At 37.6% G+C, this 19,835-nt stretch overlaps 2 protein-coding genes across 4 annotated transcripts in view; one reads left to right on the top strand and one right to left on the bottom strand.

Annotated features, from left to right (window-relative positions):
• SERPINI1 (serpin family I member 1) overlaps nt 1–8,432 on the bottom strand; it is a 70,930-nt gene extending 62,498 nt beyond the window's left edge. For both annotated transcript variants that reach the window (XM_057739296.1, XM_057739295.1), the window contains exon 1: nt 8,302–8,432. The gene's annotated coding sequence lies outside the window, so the exon portion shown is untranslated. The remainder of the gene's footprint in view (nt 1–8,301) is intronic.
• Nucleotides 8,433–9,117: 685 nt separating this feature from the next.
• Nucleotides 9,118–19,835, top strand: part of PDCD10 (programmed cell death 10) — a 40,258-nt gene continuing 29,540 nt past the window's right edge. Inside the window, exon 1 of one of the 2 annotated variants that reach the window (XM_057739493.1) lies at nt 9,118–9,303. The gene's annotated coding sequence lies outside the window, so the exon portion shown is untranslated. Of the gene's footprint in view, nt 9,304–9,703; nt 9,850–19,835 lie in introns of those variants that run through there. The other variant, XM_057739492.1, reaches the window with a different exon arrangement.

Below are 19,835 nucleotides of genomic sequence, written 5' to 3'. Positions count from 1 at the left end.
TTTTATTTTTGTAAGGCAAGTAGTGATGTCTCCTCTTTATTATATTCACTTTTAAATATCATTTTCCTCTAAGTTTTAATAAAGTATCTTAATTTCTCTTTTAATAGACTGCCAAAGCTTCCTACAATATTTAATATGCTATCCAGTCTTTATTAATTGTATTTTAAAGTCTGGGCTTTACTATTCTGTGCAAGTATGTTATTTGGCTCTTACATCAATATCATTGTCCCTATACAATGTTTTGTGCAACTCCTGAAATTCTCTTACAATTAAATGATACCCTTCTCAGTTTCCTGAACTTTTATTTTAGGGGTAGGGAGTACTTAAATTTAGATATTCTAATCCACATTTGAATTAAAAGTTATAGTTCACTTAAAATAATAAATCATAATAAAATAAAATCTAACATTTAATAAAATAACATTCAATAAGCATATAACACACACCAGGTATTATACAATACACTTTATGTGAAATCTCCCTATATCAGTATAAACATTCTTTGAGTGAAGTTACAGATTACAAAAGCCAAATTTGAACCCAGTTTTGTATGACAACAGAAGCCACATTCGTAACCAGTGGTTGACAAACTTCTTTTTAAAAGGGCCAGATAGGAAATATTCTAAGTTTGTGGGCCATATGGTCTTTGCCACAATGACTCAACTCTGCTGTTGTGGCAAGAAAGCAGTCTTAGTACATAAATGAATGAGCATACCTGTGTTCTGATAAATTTGATTTACAAAAAAAGATAGTGTGCCATAGGCCATAGGTTGTGGTCCCCTGCTATCCACCAGCACACCACACTGGTCTACTTCTTTCTCAAAGCCTTCCCTGATTACCACATAGATCAATTTCTTCTGCTTCTGGACAACTACCATGGTAACTGTTGTAACACCATTATCCTAAATCATATATTCTTATTTATACAAATATGTCTTGTGATGTCTTGTGAACTACATTGACAAAAGATTATGCCAAAGATTAAGTGATTTTATATAATGCAATATTTTGTTGTATCTATAACACCCAACCCCATGTTACAGATTACAGTAGTTTAGAAATTCACATGATTATATCTGGAGAGTTTTGCCTCAATAAAGCCACTCATCTATGTTCACATAATAGATGGAAATGTAGTTGGAAAAGATGTTGATATGGAAATGCAGACAACTGCAATACAGCCAAGGTTCTATGGTCAACATCTTTGATTATGAGTTTTTTTAAAGCAGAAAGAATATTTGTTTCCATTTTCTCAGTTTCAATTTTCTTTTCAGACTTTCCTATCTCAAGGAATCCTAATTTATCAAAACTGTAAGTCTATGATATATTATTGTAAGAATTAGTAATAATTTAGGTAATAATCAATGTACAGATGTTAATATTTTTCACATTTTAGAAATGGGTAATAACACCATTTTCCAGGATTAAAATTTTTTAGAGAAGTTCCTTTCTATGAAATAATGGCTTTTTGGCTTTTTTGGGCAGATAGCATCGGTTTTAAGATTTGTTTAATATTCAATTATTCTTTCACTTACATTATACCCAAATTTTTAATTCGGTCTATATAAATTCTTTGATACCTTAAAGCTTAAAGCAGATTTCAAATAGAATTGTCCTTTCAAGTGTTACTGAATACATCTGTATTTTATGTGGTATGGGCTACATAGTCTTTTAACTAGAGATGCCATCAGTCTCTGAGAAATGCCTTTGCCCAGAGACTTGAAATTTGGTAGTCACAGAAGTGAAAGCTTGGTGTAAGAGGTTAGAGCTTTCTAACCTGGGGAAAACAAACAAATGAACAAACAGGAAACACTGAATCAGTTAGAACAAGAAAGAATACAAGTTAAAGTTAGCATGGTTTTAATTTTCAGACTATGGCTGAAACTATTGATTGGTTACCCCGAAATAACACTCGAACCACTGCTCCCCTGTGTTATCCACCACAAAGGCCCAAAGTCTTTGATATCTCAACTTCTACATGCCATGAGCCAGTAAGTCCATAGTGGACATTTGCTAGAGATCCCTGGGAAAGCTTTTACTTCCTGATTAAGAGAGAAAGACTCAATACGCACAAGCCGCTCCTCCTTCTTCCTGCCCTGAACTAGAATATGATGTCTCAATCTGCAGAAGCATCCATCTTGCATCAGGCACAAGGTTTTGTGAGGAGAAAACTCTGACAACATTAAGCCTCTAAAAAAAAGGACACAACCACTCTCCTCTAGAATTCCTGTCCTGGAAAAAGATAAATCCCTATTATTTTATGTCACTGTACATAAAACTTGCAGCTGAAAGCATTTCTAATTGATACATATTTGAAAACTACTTTTTAAACTGTCAGTTACTTTTGGGCCACATAATGAGAGTAAAAATTGGCTTTTAAGATAACCTTGGAAATAGGATTTCTTTCTCTTTCAAAATGTTTTAATTTCATATTAATAATTATTAACTAAATCTGCTGTTATATTTAAAATGAATAATTATTAGGTCTTCATAATGTGGTTATTGACATTTTCCTCTTAAAAGAACAAATCAAAAACTCTGAAATATAGAAAAGTTACTTTTCTAGCTTTGACTTAGTTAATGTACCTTGTGCTTAACACCTCATAGTGTATTTTTTAAAAGTTCTCTGACTTAGCAAGGACAAAAATTATACCATTATTACACAGCTGTGAGAATACTGGTATTATACAAATTTCACCCAGTATTATATGTCAAATGAAGTATGGTATAAAATACAATTTAACCTGCCTTAGACATAGAACAAGAGATTTAGGATACTTTGTAAAGGTTTCTTAACTGGAAGGCTGAATGTATCTAAAAAACATTAATTGCTTCAATGATTTTAAATTGCTTTGTGAAGTACACAACAATTAACTCCTCCAATAACTGATTTAATTCAAGTGACTGGCAAAAATTATACAGCACAATACAGTATCTATAGCATACTACTAAAAGGTGAAAAAACAATAAAATTAACTCTTCAAGTTACACAGGATTAAAAGACCTCAAATAAAACTTAGGTTTCAGAGCAAAATTTAGGTTTTCAAGAAAATGACAGAAGTAATCCAATATCAAAAAGTATTTCAGTGAGCTCTTTTGGGTCCATTCAAAAGAAGCTAAGACACTAAGGGGAAAACAGACTACAGGTTGATAGGTACTCACTGAATTACGAGATTGTGCTACAGAAATTACTTTCTGACACTTGAGTTACTGTTACTGGGAACTTCGGTATATTTGGGAAAAACAATACACGTAGGAAAATGAGGTTATGAAATCAAAGTAAATTCCATCTGCCTTTCTTCTCATACTAAATTACGAGCTGTGTGCTCAGAAGGCTTCTTTCCTAGGTTGAACCAGAAGAGGGGCTTGAAGCAGTGGCTAGAGCTGGAGGTGTCATGCACACTTCAGCAGCGATGCTGTAGGGAAGGCCAGCACTGAGCACTGTCAATGTCAAATCTCAGAGCTTCTCTCTTCCCCATGCTGGCTCAAAGATGACAAATACCTGTATAATTTAGATTTAATAAGCCTGAATAAGGTCTCCCACTGCAACCATTTCACTGAAAATAGAGCATTCAAGAGCAGTTAAGTTTTAGTTAAGATAAACGTTAAGATGTTACGTTTATATACTTTTCTCTAAGTCTCTTTCCATGTGTCAAGAAAAAAAAGTCATACAATGTGTGTATATACATATAGTAGGGAATGTTACTTAAAAGTACATCTTTAAGTCAGCAAAGTTCTAGAGACACACACAAATTCCAATGGCATCGAATTAATAAATTTATATTTAAAGTACACACACATATGCAAGGTTGCAGTTAATAGCAATGTTTACTCTACTCATTCAGAAATCCAACAGAAGACAGTACTATTTATATTTAGCTCAATATAAGCAACTGTTGTGGGCAGAGGGCTGAATTTAGTGCTAAAAGTGATGTTTAAAAAAATTCATTTTTCTAGTTGTACTTGTTTGTGAAAAATGTAAAATGATGCTTCATTATAGGTTGTCAAATATAACTGTTACTGTTAAACTATTATGTATAAGGCTCTCAAAGTAAATACCAAGGTAAATGAAACTCAGTCTTAGTTCTGAAGATACTAAGCATCTGGTGAAGAAGACAGGAACTGAGCTAACTCTATACAAGGTACCATGCTAAGCATTAAGAGTTAATGCCAACGAAACATGAAGAAGGAAGAGTAACCAATCATCAGTTCTAAGCCAAACTGTATCGATCAGCATGCTAGTAAATGCATATTAAAAAGCAAACAAAAGACAGTTAAATATCTGTTATTATTAAATTTACTATTAAAGAACTATTTACAACTAACTAGAATTCTTCAGGTCTTATAATAATAAAAGAAAAATCACATTTGAATTCTTAATTCTAACATTAATCAGATTAATTTGTTTCTGGCAGGTCAAATACAAAAACAATAAATGCTCAACTCCACATGTGTTTAAATATAATCAGCCCCTTTTTCTTCTTTTAAAGAACAATTAGAAAAATGGAAGACCAAATTCAATTTTTATAGAATAAAATATGCTTTTAATAGATAAGCTTCAACAAAGGTATCTTACTTGAGGTAAGTGGTGATGAACCATAGGCTTTGCTGGCTGTAGAATGCAGACCTTGAGTACCACTGGTGGGAGACCCCTTTTCCTTACCGATAACTCCCTGTCTGCGGGATGAATTTAGAAATGCTGGCACACAAAGTGGTAGGTAAGTCTTTGCAGTCCAGACAGTCTGAAACAAACTGGGCTCAAGTAACACTTTTGCAAAGGCTAACCAGCACAACGACAGTCTCAGAAGGCCTAAGGTATAGTAATTATTCTGTGAGGGCAACTGACTCTTGTTTATCAAAGTGCAAGATGTCTCAATACATACATTAAAGAAGTATTGGTTCCCAATTCTAATTCAGTTAAGTGGTAACAGGTTAAGTTCTTTCTGCTGAGCATGATATAAGGTGTTGAGAACGAACAGGAGATAGGAAATAAGCATAGTCTCCAGGAGCTAAGAATTGTTACTCAAGACACACTGAACCAAACGTTAAGGACTAAATTCTGAAAACATTAGACATAAGACTGAAGATAAGACAAAACAAATCTTTCCCTTTGTACAGCAATTAATCTTGATCCCTAAACCAGTGTTTAACCTTAGAAGATGATTTTAAAAGGTGGCAGGGGCTGGGGGAGGGGAGTGGGGGGAGAGGGGTCTTGCTCATCTTTAGTGTCTGGTTGAAGTACCTTTGCTCTTAAGGGGAAAAATATCAGTTTTTACTTTTTTAATATTATATCCAAATAATATTGTTTCACTTAGAAGTGAATGTATACATGCAGGATCCTTTCCACTTTGCTTCAATAACCCAGAATTATTCAAAACCTAATCAATTAATGTCAGTCTGACTCCAGTTAAAATGACAATGTAGGTAAGTACTGTCTCCCACTATGGGTATAGGCCTCTAGAAATTAATAACTGGGGAAAGAAAGGTCATGAAATCACTTACAGGCATTCAACAACAACAAAAAAGATCAAATCTCTTTTCTCTCTTGTTAAGGGTATGTGTCTCAAACAGTTTTCTTCATATCTTCCCCCCTTGTATGCTACCTTCCCCCCCAAAACCATTTGATCTTGAACCTTTAAATCTTGCTCTTCTGTGCTGCATGCATCAGTGAATCCTTCTGTTAGAAACAGAAATCCATGCCACTCAATTATTTTTACTCAGTAGGCTTAGAGTTAGAATTTTAAGTTAAAAAAAAAAAGTCCAAAGTATATTGTAATTTGAAATTAACCAAGTCTTTCATCTAGAGAACACTAATCCCACGAGCATCTTCCACTTGAGAGACATTCTGCATTCCGTTGATTTTTTTTTCTTTCTCATCACATACATACTCTGATAGCCATACACAAATAAAAACCCAAAGCACAGTAATATGCTTTTAACCTAGGTAGTACTTCACATAAAATTATAAACTGTCATATGATGAAACTTCTCAACACCAGTAACGAACAAGAAGTCTTCAGATAACCTGCAATTTAATGTGAACACCAATTTAAAATGTGTCAGGAGTTCAAGGTAACAAATATTCAGGTGCCACATACTGCCAATGATTTTCTTCCTTATAAAGACATGGTTTTCTTACTCTCAAATGATATAGGAACACAATTTCTTTCATTGACACAATAAAAAGATCCATATCTTGGAAACAGGTGAAAAATCCAGGACTTTAATAGCACAGACTCATTTATTCCTAATGAGATTCTATGCTTTTTGATACCTCAGAGCAGAAGACCTATGAATAGTTGGGATTCAAAGTACATCTGAATTTCAACTGTTTTGGTATTTATTTTCTATCTCATTTACTTGATTATTAACTGATTCCCAATCAAACACTTTCAAAAAGATCTTTTGATAAAGGCCATGAAAGAACTTTATTGCCAGTATTATTATTAATTATTATTATCACATGGGGGAAACAACCCAGTGACAGCAAGTATTCAGTTTCACAAAATGAATCAGTAGCAGAGCCTGAGAAAGAATGAGACTGATTTAGAACGATCTACTTAATCAGAAATAACAAGGTCTAACACAATGTTCTCCAAGTCTAACTACACCCTAGTACCCATTTTTCCCCCTAAAATCATTTTCACAGAGCCATATCAGCTATATGGTTTAACAGACTCTCACCTGATGTAGCAAAGATAAAATCCCATCCTTACCATGGCAGCTAAGTTTAGTGGCTACTGTTGCTTTTTCGTTCTTCTAAGCTCTTTGCTGCTTCTAATACTTACCTGATCTACTTAAGGACAATCTAAAAGCAGCTGGTTTTCTAAGATCTGTCCCCCTATACATTTCTCTAGTGTGTGAGAGTATGGGAGGGGGTGTTGGAGTATATACATTGATAAGTCACTTAAGCTTATCAGTAGTAGCACTCAGTAGGATTGAACTTTAAGCTATGAAGAGAATTCTTTCCAGCCATGTCTTTTCAAAAAGGAATTTTGTGTATGTTACAAAAATAAAATACAAAAAATCATGAGTGAATCAGCAAAGCATGAAAACAAAAAAACAGAAGGTAATTACTCCATTTTATTGACCCCAGTTCAAAACAAACAAACAAACCCAGATTAAAGTATTCAGGCAGACTCTGAAATATACAACCGTAACGAGGAAAGCATTTCAGAGCAAAGTGTGCTGCAATATGCTACTATGCTTAAAAGCCATGTAATCTGGGGAACCTCTGTAACAAAAAGAAAAAGAAAATGAACTAAGCAAATAGCTTTTTACAGTCTTCTCTAAAAAAAATAAAAAGCTGTAATACTGTCATAGTTACATAAAGGTAGATGAGACTTTCATCTTTACTTAGTATTAAAACATATTTTCACCTACTGGTATTTAATTACATTAAAAGAAATCACACATGGTTTAATACTGAGAATAAACTATTATTTTATGACATTATTACATATGTTAAGTCTGAACCCATCATAACACACACTAAGGGAAATCATTCAGCACACACTCTCTAAACAGAAAAGATCCTTGCACAGCTTTTCTTCCACTTTTGTTTTTTAAAATGTACAAGTATTACCAGACACAAATGAGAGAATAAGGAGCAGCAATGAAGTACACCATACGTTCCGACTGTAGGCTGAGTCCTGTCTTTGTTCCGATATTCTAAAGCCACTGGAGGGAAATCTAAGTATCCCTCTACTAAAAAACATTTTTACATTACTGCTGGCAAAAGTTATACTCCTGATAGGTTCAGTCATCTTGATTATTCCTGACTGTATTTGCGTCTTTAATAGATATCTCTTTCAGTTCTAGGAACTGCAGTATAACCATCCCGGAAAACAGGTCGGTAGCAGGACAATCTGATAAAACAACGTAAAGGGTAGATAGCGAAGAAGACTACTAAGTTGTTTTCCTAGTGTAAACAGTTCTGAAGTAATTCTCTATCAATGACAAAAATTTGTGTTTTTTTTTTTTTTACCAGCTACGCACCTATCCAAGTGTCACCCACCTTGTCCTCAATTAGCAGTTTCCTCAACATTAAAATCTCCAGAACAGTTTTAATGGTACAACTCAAACCAAAACCAATAACCACGCCCTATACCCTGAATCAAGGCACCCTCTGCTTTTTATCCCCCCTCAAACTCCAAAAACGTACATCTTTCACCTAAAAGGGTTTGCACCAGTTCCCTAACGCGAGTCAGGGACTCTTCTTAGCTGTGCCTTGATAAAAATCCCTATTGGAAGACGCTTTCTCCTGGGCAGAGCAGTCACCCCAAGAGGCACCACGCTTACCTCCCACACACCTGCAACCCCTGGCGGGATGCTGGAGCTCAGGCTCCGAGGACCGCGCTCCGCTCTTCTTCCTGCTCTCCTCTCTCCCGGGAAACTACAGTCCAGGCTGCGCCTCCGGCTGCTACAGGGACCCAAGCTCCGCCTCCCCCTCCTCTAGTTGGCGAATTCAGCAGCTGTGGCTCCTCCCCCTGCTGTTCCGGCTGCTGTCCTGGCTGGAGGCGGCGGGAAGCTACTACCCCGGTACCTTCGCGCTGCCCGCACTTGTGCAGCTGCTCTGCCGCTTCCCTTCCCCTGGGACCCCTCTCCTCTCACTCGGTGGTCTGACACCTGGAGCAGCCTCCCGCCCCGTCCGGGCACCTTCACGAGGAGCCCAGATTCAACCTATCCCCGCCCGACTCGCAGGTCTGGCCGCTCGGTGTGCCTGGTGCTTGGCCGCTTTCGGGGAAACTGCTCCTCCAACCAGGGCCCATCCCCGCACCGCGTCCTCCCTCCACCCAGGCGATTCCCCCACGGCTTCCTCTTCGCCCAGCCGCCCCACGTTCCCCACTAGGAGCTCTGCCCCCGCCCCCGTGCCTCGCTCGGCTCCGCGAGCCCGCCCCCACAATGGGTGAGTCGCCTGCCGGGCCTACCCTGCATCCTGATTGGCGCAGGTGAGAGCTGACCCCTCCCTTCCTCTTCTTTCCGTGCACCCTCTCTCTCCATCTCACCTCCTCCCGCAAAGGCAGGGAACTCTCCCACTATTGGCTAAAAGTGTCCCCACCCATCGCCTTAGGCTCCACCGCATGGCCTGATGGGAATTGTAGTCTTGCATGTGCAGGAATTGCCGACGACGCCGGCGAGCGAGACTACGAGTCCCCATAGGCCCCTGCGCAACTCCGGCTGGGCAGGATTCCGGACAACGCCTGGTTCCTCTCGGGTCCTTCCGGCGTCGCCGGAGTGAATTGATCCGGGAGTTGAAGAGGGTTTCAAAGGTGGGAAGTGAAGTCAGTGCCTCAGTTGCCGGTAAGGTGTGGCTGTTCTGTCCCAGTCCCCGTAGCCCCGCGCGGAGCAGGAGAGGTCTGGGATCACACGGGGGCCGTGGCTGAGGCACTCGGGCTTGGTTCTGGCAGGCGGAGCGGACGGGGCTGGGAACGGGGCCCTATGGGCGTAAGCGAGGTTACCCTACGCGAGTGGCGTAAAGCGGGTTTGTAAATGCCGCCTGCCCTGCTCGGGCCTGAACGCCTCCAGGAAGTCTCCTGTAGGTGGGGGCGGGAGGGGAAGGGCGAGGTTGGCCTTTGGTGCCCCCGGAGCAGGGAGAGGGCGGATGTGCCTGGGGTGGGGTCCTCTGAAGGTGTGGCGTGGGGCGGGGAGATGAAGCTGCTGTTTTCCCCCTGCTTTAGAAGTAGGATAGGGAAGGGGCGGAGGAAGGCAGGGGCGCTTGGAGTCTGCTTTTGAGGTGACTCGGGTTATGCCCTTTGAGGGAAGAGGAGAACTGTAGAAGGAAGAGTCAAATGTTGACAGAGATCTACGATTTCAATTCTAGTTTCATGATGTGGTCCCACTAAGGAGGTAATTTTGCCCTAAGTAGAAAAGCTTAACCCTATTAAGATGTAATTCCTAAGATGTATTTTACACCTTTACTGTTTTCAAAGAGCATTCACACTGGGATGGAAGTGAGGAAACTGAGGGGATAAATGACGTGCCCAAGGTCACACACGTAGGGACAGATCTTCTGAATCTAATCCAGTTGTAATCCAGCTTCTGAATCAGAGCTGCTGTACCAGAAAGAGTAGGGAGTTTGTGTTTTTTGAAGAGCGTGGAGGAAGTTGCAAAGTAATGAATTTTAGGTATTTCTAAGAAGCCATCTGTGAGATGAAGAGTTTTTTTGAGATGGAAATTCCTCAGCAAAAGAAGAACGCACTCTAACCTGTGGACAAATAAGTATCATTTTCACCTTAACTATTTTTTCCTTTTATTAGAGGTATATTAAGTGATGGATTGTGCTACCATTTTAAAGGGTAGGTGATGGGACAGGAGAAAGTCAGGTAACAATATAACTCATCCTTATTGGTGAAAGATACTCCTTTCCCTTCCTACCTTAGGCTGTCTTTACCCTTTTTTTTTTTAAACTCTTAACTGAGAACAATGGGATTGGGATTCTTTCATGAAAACTTTACAATTTTTCAAATAATACGGCATCAAGAGAGAGTTTAGTGTGTTCATTACTAGAAAAGAATATACATTGCATTTCTTGGAAGTAATATCACATTTTTGTTGATTTTTATTTATTTCCCCTCATTTTCTTGATGTGTATGTGTGTGTTGTGTGTATGTGTGTAAATAATAACATCAGGCTCTTTTATATTTTATTAGTATCATCTGTGTTTCAGCTCATCCTTATTTTACATTAAAGAATGGAAAAATGTGACATTTGTGTTTTATGTTGAGCAGAAAGCAGTGTGCTTGTTCCAATCTTAGCAATTGTTGTGACCAATTATAATTACAGTTCACAAATATTATTAGTTCTTTAATAGAATTTTAAGGAGTATGTTCATTGACATCGATTTCTTCCTGATAAGTTTATATCCAAGAATCAGGTATCTACAGATCGCAGGTAATCAGTCATGGTTTACTGTTGTGTAAGTTGACCATTGAAATATGCTGCATTTTGAAGGTACTCTGCAATTATTAAAATTATCCACGTGTTTAACTTTTGAATGCAAAAACACTTACTAGGATCAGAAGTACTCTTACATTCCCCTGTGATTGAAGTTAAAATGGTCTGGAAATTAAAATGACTTTTAAAATGAAAGAGAGGTGTAATACTATAGAATGAAGTAAAATCAAAAATAATTAGCAACATGAGTAAGTAATGCAGTACACAAGGAAGGAAGACTGACTAAACAAATGGAAAATTATGTGGAGATAACTGGCTCAGTGCTGTGTTAGAAGGGTGCGGTAGGTAGTTTAAGTAGACCATAAACTGAATATGAGTCAGTGATGGTAAAGCAAGAATGTGAAAGTATTTTCTATATAACCATATGGGCATTTGCTTTTTGTTGGAGGAAGTGAAGAATGAGTTCTAATTTTTGGCATGCAGTTGGGAGGTTGTAGAGAACTTCTGAACCAAAAGTCAGGAAAATTTGGAAATAAGTAAGTAAAATTAATATAATGCACTTGTCTAGTGTGTTGGTCTTTGGTTCGATTCTACACTAACTTCTCCTTATCTCAGCTTCATTATAGTTTTGATATTTCACCTATGGCAAGTGGTGAGTAACAGAATGGTGGGATAATGTTTCTGTTGTATTTGTCATCTTTCAGTCACATGCTGGAGTTCTGTGGTCATTTTGGATCTCTGCACATTGAATAATTTAGGGTTCACAGAATGATGTGTATACTTGTATTTTTATAGTAGTTTGCAGTTCACCAATGTCCACATTTGTTCTCATTTTGGGTTTTGTGTCACAAGGAGACGTGTGTCAACTTTTGGACATCATCTCCTATAGGGCTTAGGATGTGTCCCACATACATGTATCTTTTTCTCTTTAAGGATATAAGATCTGTAAGATCAGGACTGTTGTATTATCATTGTGTTCCCAGTAGGTAAAGTAATTTACAAAGAGAATACAGAAGTTCAGATTGGTTAAGTGCAAGATCGTGTAGCTAGTAACTGGTGGGACCAAGGCATGATCCAGGTCTTCTGACGATAGATCTTTAATATTGTGGAATAAAGACTCAGTTCCCTGAGATTATTTATTTTACATGAGAAAAAGACTTAAAATGACTTAAAATATTCAAATGGTATTACTCTCTTACTCTTTTTAATGCTCATAGTTTCTCTTTTGTCTCCTATTTAGCTCTCCATCCTTATCCTCAGCCTTTCGCATTTACTGGGCCTTTCAGTTACTACCTACTTAAGCTCTTTCCTGACTAGGGGGCCTTTGTACCCGTCGCATCCTCCTGCCTGGGCTGCTTTCCCTCCCCTTCCCAAGTCTGGCCAACTCCTGATTAATTTTCAAGTCTCAGTTTAAATGTCATTTCTCAGGGGAACCTTCCCTGACCTTTGACCCCTTCTTCCCCAAACTAGAGTAAGTTCCCACTATATCGTCATCATACCCTATACTTCTCTGCAGCAGCGTCACAATAGGAACTTAATTATTTCTGAGTTTATTTGATAAATGTCTGTCTCCCTTATGAGACTGTAAGCTACCTGAGCAGGGCCTTCATTTGTCATGTGCCTCACCTCACTACTTATACAGTGTCCAGCACAAAGTAAGTACTCAGTAATTATTTGCTGAATTTATGAACAAATGTAAGTTCATTCCTGCATAGCGCCTCCAGTTCTCTGCTGGGGCCGAAATACAGAAATGAATAAAAGAGACCTGTTTCCTACCTTTGGATAAAAAGGAGTTATTTACAGAAGTTTAATGGAAATTACAGAAAGATGTTTGTTCTTTCTTAGAGGTTCTAAAATCAAGGTAGTTTTCTGTGTAGGAATGGCAAAGGAATCATTTTCTATTACAGCAAAATTTTTGTGTAAGGGAGCATTTTGGAGATCTTATCACTATCCTGCTTTAGCAAACATTAATTATAACAAAATACAGACATGGAAGAAACTAACTTTCAATGGATTTTGTTCTTACCTAGTGTTATCTCCTTCTGTCCTCAACAAAATGCATGCTTTTTCCTTTTTTCTTTGTTGTTGTGTTTTGTTTTCTAAACACAGTATCTTCCTGTGAATTTTACCTTTAACATCAACTTGCCTTAGACAAGGCGACTGTAAAGTTGAGTAGTACCAAAGGAGCTTATAGTTTGAGCTTCTTGAACATTTTCATATTTCCTTGGGTCTCAAGGTAATATCTTATTTGCTTTAAACCTAGATACTTATGAGAGTAATAATATTATTTTCAAAACACGCAGACTAAATTCAGGAATAAAATGTGTTAGGTTTTGGTTCTGAAAACAGATTCTCTGATCCTTCACAGTACTATAATAATGGCATAGAATAAATTCAACAGCTCTGAGTTGCTGTAGTCTTGCACGCCTTCATGAATTTACCAATTTACTCTCCCACAAGATATTGTCAAAAGGTGATTGCTGATACATGGCTTTAAAACTTGGTATGCTCCCCATTTTTATTATTGAATATGAGTCTTATCAAGCCCTAAGCTTACTTTTTTAAAAGGAAGTTCCTATGTTATTTGAGTCTTGATAAAAAAATTCATATTAGCCTAGCATACCAATATGTGAAGGATAAAACTAAAGTACTGCTTCTTATATTTTGTTGGATTATTAAGGTTGTTATGATTGGTAATGTATGCCAAGAATTTTAAGCTAATTCCATGATAAACTATTTTTTCTCCATAGTATAAACTGCAGAAGTGATTTAGAAGTTAAACAGTGTGATTGATGGTGTATATTATTGCATTTGAAATGTTGCAGTCTTAGAGATTTACATTTTAGCAGTATGTGCAAGTGGGCGCAACAGTGTGAAAAGTGAAAGCACCTTTATTGTAGCAGTTAGAGATAATTTATTTGCAGAAAGGTAAACAGTGTAGTTTGGTTGTCCATTTTGTCTATATGGAGATGAAGAATTCAGTTTTCTCATTTTAGCTACACAATTAATTGCATCTTGGATGTAATGTAATATTACAGTCTTACTTTTCAAGGTCACCCTTACATTTTTGATATGTGTAGCTTTTCTGTTTTAACCACTCAAAAACTGAAATGAATCTTCAATCTCAATCTCACTCTACCGTTGCCTAGAATCAGATGTTGCTATAAAAAAGAAGAAAGAAAGGATTTTTTATCAGTAATCTTATGAATTATTGGATAACAGCAGTGGAACATATTAAGTGGTGGTCACTACTGTTTACTCAGGCCAGTCCTTTGGAAATAAGTTTACCAGAAGTAAGTTAGATTGCATAATAATGGTACTTTGGTTCATTCATTTATCAAATATTTATTAAATATATATTATGTGTAAAATTGTCTTAAATCTTTGTACCAACCCTGTGATGTAGAGGTGCTATTATCCCCAATTTAAATGAGAAAACTAAAGTACAGGGAGGTTTAGTAACTCCCCAAGGTCATATGATCACTTAAGTGCTTGGAATTAGGATTTGAATCCAGGCTGGATGAGTTAAGACACCATGTTTTTAATCTTGGCAGTGAAAACGATGTTAGTGATTGAGCGCCATTGGAGGGCAGTTAGATTTAGAGTTGCAGTTTCAGAAAAGTTGTATCTTAGATGCTAAGGTCGGTGTGGCAGGCAAACATTACTTATCTTCACACTTACTCTAAAGAGACACTTAGGAAGTTACCACATTGGAAACTAACATAGTGCCAACACATCATTTTTCCTCTAGCATTGGAATAGAATTACTTTTCCTTTTAGTGCTGGGTCAGGTATTTAACTTGTTATTCAGAGATCATGGTGGAAAAGGAATACGTACATTATAATGCAGGAATCACAGTGTGGTGAGCTGCTCATTGTGAGGGACAATTGTGGCTCAGTCTGGTTGGGGAGGGTAGCAAATCGTGTCTTTCTCTCTTTCATTCTGGGGCTTATGTGCATGCAATGGAATTATGATCACCTACCTATTTCAGTAGTTATTTTTGGTTTTTGTTTTCTTAAAAAATGTGTTGAGCATGCCGGTTGAATTTGCCTACGGTAAGAGTATGTATAATGTGACACAGGTGTGCTCCCTGGAGTTACGTGAAGTGGCAGCTTGACATGTATTTCTTTATTGTTTCTCTTCTCTGCAAGACTGCACACCCTCAAGGGCATAGACTATATCTGGCTTTTCATCATCCCATCTTCAACACTGCTGCTGCCTTAGACTGACCACTCAGAGTACTGAGCTAGGTACAAGGAAATAGAGAAAGGAATAAACTTTTCTACAGTGTTTATAATTTAGTGGATAGTAGGAGATGGAAAGACCACTATATGGACATTTAGCCTTTCTGATAATATTAAGTCCTTGCACATGCATCAGTTCATCTGATAATTTTGGATCAGAGCTGATAGGAAGAGGGGAAAATGATAGTTTCTCTAAGTTACCTGCTGGTCTCTGGCACTGAAACGTGCCTTTCTGCCTTATATAACCATCCTGTCTTCAGGATGAACTGAAACTCCAGTGGCGTTTGGAGTTCAGGAAGGACAAAATCTTAAGTTGTTACACCTGTGCCGCTGTCTTAGACTTCATTAAGTTGCTGCAACCGAAGGCATTTGGGAATGGTAAATGAATCAGACGTTGCCTCCAGACTGCTACTGCTCCCTATACCAGTTCACATTGTTGCAAGGATTTCTAATTTAATTCCAAAGGATTTTGAGTAATGCTGTGGTCTTTTTTTCAGAAGTAGATACTTGTGGGTGCCTTTATCCATAATAATATTGGCATTTTAGCAATATTGTCAAACTTGAGAGATTTCTAAGGTCCTACCTTAATTTTGGTGTGCTTCCTTGAAAAATGAATTACAGTTTTGCAAGTGAAGGTCACAGGAGGAATTGTACGTACTGTATAAGCAGATACCATTCTGTCTCCCTCCTTTCTTCTTGTGACTAATAGAATTTTTTTGAGATCAGTTGGGAGCTAAAGGTGAAGTGAAATGTCATCATCATGATAGAATCTTGTCCTCATTAGCACCTACTGTTAAACAAATAAGTCAGAGTCCACGTATTATCTGGGGCTAATAATTTTATCAACATTTAAGTGCCTTGTAGCAGTGTTGTGGTGCAAAGAAATTTGATAAGATAGGTAAAGAAAATACACATTGCATGCTGTAGAGAACCTTAGGCAATAAGGAATCATCAAGTAAAATAGTAGGTATCTAAGATTATAAGTGTTATAGAGCAGGTAAGCCTGAGCCATGTGGTATAGTCTCCTTACATTGTACTTCCAAGCCTAGAGAACATAGGGACAGTATGAGAGTATAAGTTTAATTGAATTTCTTAGGGGTTTTAAAGGGAAGCTAGCATTATGTTAGAGAAATTAAAACATCACAAATACTAATAAAAAGGAAAATACACAGATGTACATCAATTAAACACTAAATGACTTCAGTTAGGCATCATTTAATTCATGAACGACACTAGATTAAGAACTTTATGGACAAAAGATGAAGACATTCAAGGGAACAAATTTGTTTCCTGCTATCCAACATATGTTTTCATTTAAATTTTGTTCAGACCAGAATTTAACAAAAAATTAGGCATGCAAAAAGGAAAAAAGTTGAGGATTGTTACAACCAAAGAGCTGTGTATCTTTCCCCTTGAAGCTGTTATGCAGAAATATCTTAGAAGCCAGTTGTTGCTATTTTTGTTGTTCCCATTTCCCATCAGCTAATTGAGAGGTAGCAAGGTCTTGATTCTATCATCTTTTGGTTTCCTGTGTAGATTATCCCACATTATGGGTTATCTTGAGAAGGTCTTTGATCACATCTTGATTTCATTCTGCTACAGAGCCTGCTTCTGGGCCACAGCTTTCTGTATTAAATTGATCGATGTACATTAAGAGGATAAAACATAATTTTAACACAGGCTTGGCAAATAGTTTTAAAATGCATTTGATGATCACATTCTTTTAAGTATTTATAAGCTATGTAATTTGCTTTGGATGATGTATGTAACTTTTTTGGATGGCCCAGGTAATTTATATATGCCTCTATTTTGGCAAGTGGTGGAGAAATGTTTTTTAAAAATATGCTATGTGAGTAGCCTTTTTGACATTGTGATATCAGTATTAGGCTGTCCTTGTGTGTGCTATGCAGGAGCAGGACTAGGGTGAGGCAAGCAGAGGGTCTAGGGGTACAGAAGGGCACAGAATTTAAGGAGGCGCTCGCTCTGTCATGCAAGAGTTTAATTTTGTGCTCTAGGCATCTGGTTTGCCTTACCCTAGTTCCAGTCCTGATGCCATGTCGGGTTCATAGAATCTCGGATAAAATATCAATCACTGATAACATGAATTGAATGTTTATTGTGTGTCAGACACTGTAATGAGTACACGCATTTTGCACTCTTAATAACCCTGTGAGGTGAGTATCTCAATCAGTATTTCCAGTAATCTCTCGTTGAGTTGAGAAAGAGATTAAACAACTTAAATGATATCACCCACCTGAGCAAAATTCAAACTTAGAACTACGCACTTACCTACTGCTCTATACTGTCTGTCTGTATGTAGAAAAACCTAATTACTGCTTGTCCGTTTTATGATTTCTGCATTAAGAAGCTACTCCCCGAAATATGGAAGTTCTTACACTGACATGATGCAGGTAACTTTTAAAGTAAGTGAGTCAGAAGTCTCAGCAGCAACAAATGGAAGATCCACAAATTGTGCTGCTGAGTACCCTAGGGTGACCTTCAGTCAGAGCCACATGCCCACTGTCTTCCGTCTCCACATGTTCTGCGTGTAGTCTGGGGGTCTTGGCTCTCAGCTGAGTGACCCATGGGGCCACAGAGAGCAGGGCAGGTGAGCCTAGAAATAGCTCACTTTGGCAGACTAGCATGTCCTGTACAATAGATTATAGTAGCTCAATAGCATATATGTTTAAAATATCTGTCACTATTTAGTTTCTTAATGTGAATTTCTGGGGACTTTTATTTCTAAATTGTGAAATTTGGAGATTGGACTAGATAATATATAGTAATGTATGCTAATGGCTGTTTTTGCTTTAAAATTTTAGGGTCTTAACGTTTAGGTTTCTTAAAAGCATGAGCATGTGACAACAGTATAGCTAAACTTACTAGTAAGAGATTGAGATCTGGAACTATCTGAATTACAGAAAAAATCTGGGTCCTGATCTCTTCCTTACTCTTACTATTCAGACCACTCACCTTTGTTTTCATAATGCTTTGTTCATAATGCTTGTGTAGTGATTTTCCTTAGAGAGTGGTTCTCAGATTGCGGAGAGAGAGGTGTTTAAGGGCACCTGTGAGAGGAAGGGCTGGTGAACTGTAGTTATTAATATATTTATTGGATGAATGAACAGTTTAGTGTGCTTTATCTCACATTTAGGATTGATAAAAGAATTTATTTGAAAGACAAAACAGAGTTCTGTTGTTCTAAGGAGGTTTACAATCACTTATCTTCCCCCATTTATCTGGTTTTCAGGAGTCCTTGACCCCCCTGGCTAGATGATCGATTGTACAGAGGACCTGACTTCTAAAAGGAGATCTTGTCATCCTAGATTAAAATGTGCTTAATCATAATAGCTAATATTAAATAATTACTGTGTTCTATGTACTGTTCTAAACACTTTATAATAACTTGTTTAATGTTCACAACCTTAAGAGACAGATACTATTATTATTCTCATTTCATAGTTGAGAAAACTGTAGCACAGAGAAGTTAGGTAACTTGCCCCAGGTCACACAACTAGTAAGTAGTAGATCCAGGATTGAGTCCAAGCAAGTCTTGTTCTAGAATCACTATGCTTGTTACCTCGCTAATGATGGTGCCGTTAATGTTGACTAAGTACAGCAGGCCCCCCCTTTCTGTGTCTATAGATTCCAAGACCCCTAATGGATGCCAGAAACCTCAGATAGTACCAAATCCTCTATATACTGTGTTTTTTGCTATACGTACATACCTGTGGTAAAGTATAACTTATAAGTTAGCAAGAGATTAACAACAATAACTAGTAATAAAATAGAGCAACAATAAAAGTTATATGAATGTGGTCTCTCTCAAATATGTTATTGTACTGTACTTATCCTTCTTGCGATGAAGCAAGGTGATAAAATGCCCAGGTGATAAGATGAAGTGAATGATGCAGGTATTGTGATATAGTGCTGGGCTACTATTGACCTTCTGATGTACCATCAGAAGGAGAATCATCAAGCCATGATGATGTCAATAGTTGCGTGTCGGGAGCAGATAATGTCTGTGGTTGGGGGTCTCAGGCTGGAGGATGTGAGATTACATCATGCTGCTCCGATTGGTGAGCAATTTAAGACTTATGAATTATTTCTGAAATTTTCCACTTAATATTTTTGGACCACAGTTGACCTCAAGTAAGTGAAACTGGATTTGGGGGGGGTGGGCACTGTATAATTCATACAGCTGTATTCCTATTTTCCAGTAGGTAACATGAATTTGGAAGTCTTTCTTAGAACCTTAACTGTCACTTAACCCTGTATAGAAAAATAAACTGTAAGTTTTAAATTACTGATTTGTAAGTATATGTTTGGAACCAAATCTGCTTATTAGTTAAGGGACACTTGTCTGTGACAGATAAGTGGAGTTTAACAAAGAATGATAAAGTAAATGGAGTTAAATTACTAAATTTTACATTTAGGCATTTTTCCTTAATGGGTTATCATGCTCTAATTTCCCATTGTTCTCTCTTTTCAGAAACATCTTTCAGGTGGTGTTTTAGTTAGAACCTCTATTATTTCTTAATTAATAACTCAGTAAATGCTTGTTTGGTCAGTCATGTTTACAGAGATATCAGAGATTATATCTTTTTGATCTTTTTTTTTAAAAATAAATTACTTATTGGTGGTGGGTCTTTGTTGCTGTGCGCAGGGTTTCTCTAGTTGCGGTGAGCGGGGGC

Source organism: Hippopotamus amphibius, chromosome 6 (genome assembly GCF_030028045.1).
Source record: "Hippopotamus amphibius kiboko isolate mHipAmp2 chromosome 6, mHipAmp2.hap2, whole genome shotgun sequence".
Lineage (NCBI taxonomy): Eukaryota > Metazoa > Chordata > Mammalia > Artiodactyla > Hippopotamidae > Hippopotamus > Hippopotamus amphibius.
Note: the sequence above shows the minus strand (reverse complement) of the source record. Positions and strands in the feature narration are given on the sequence as shown.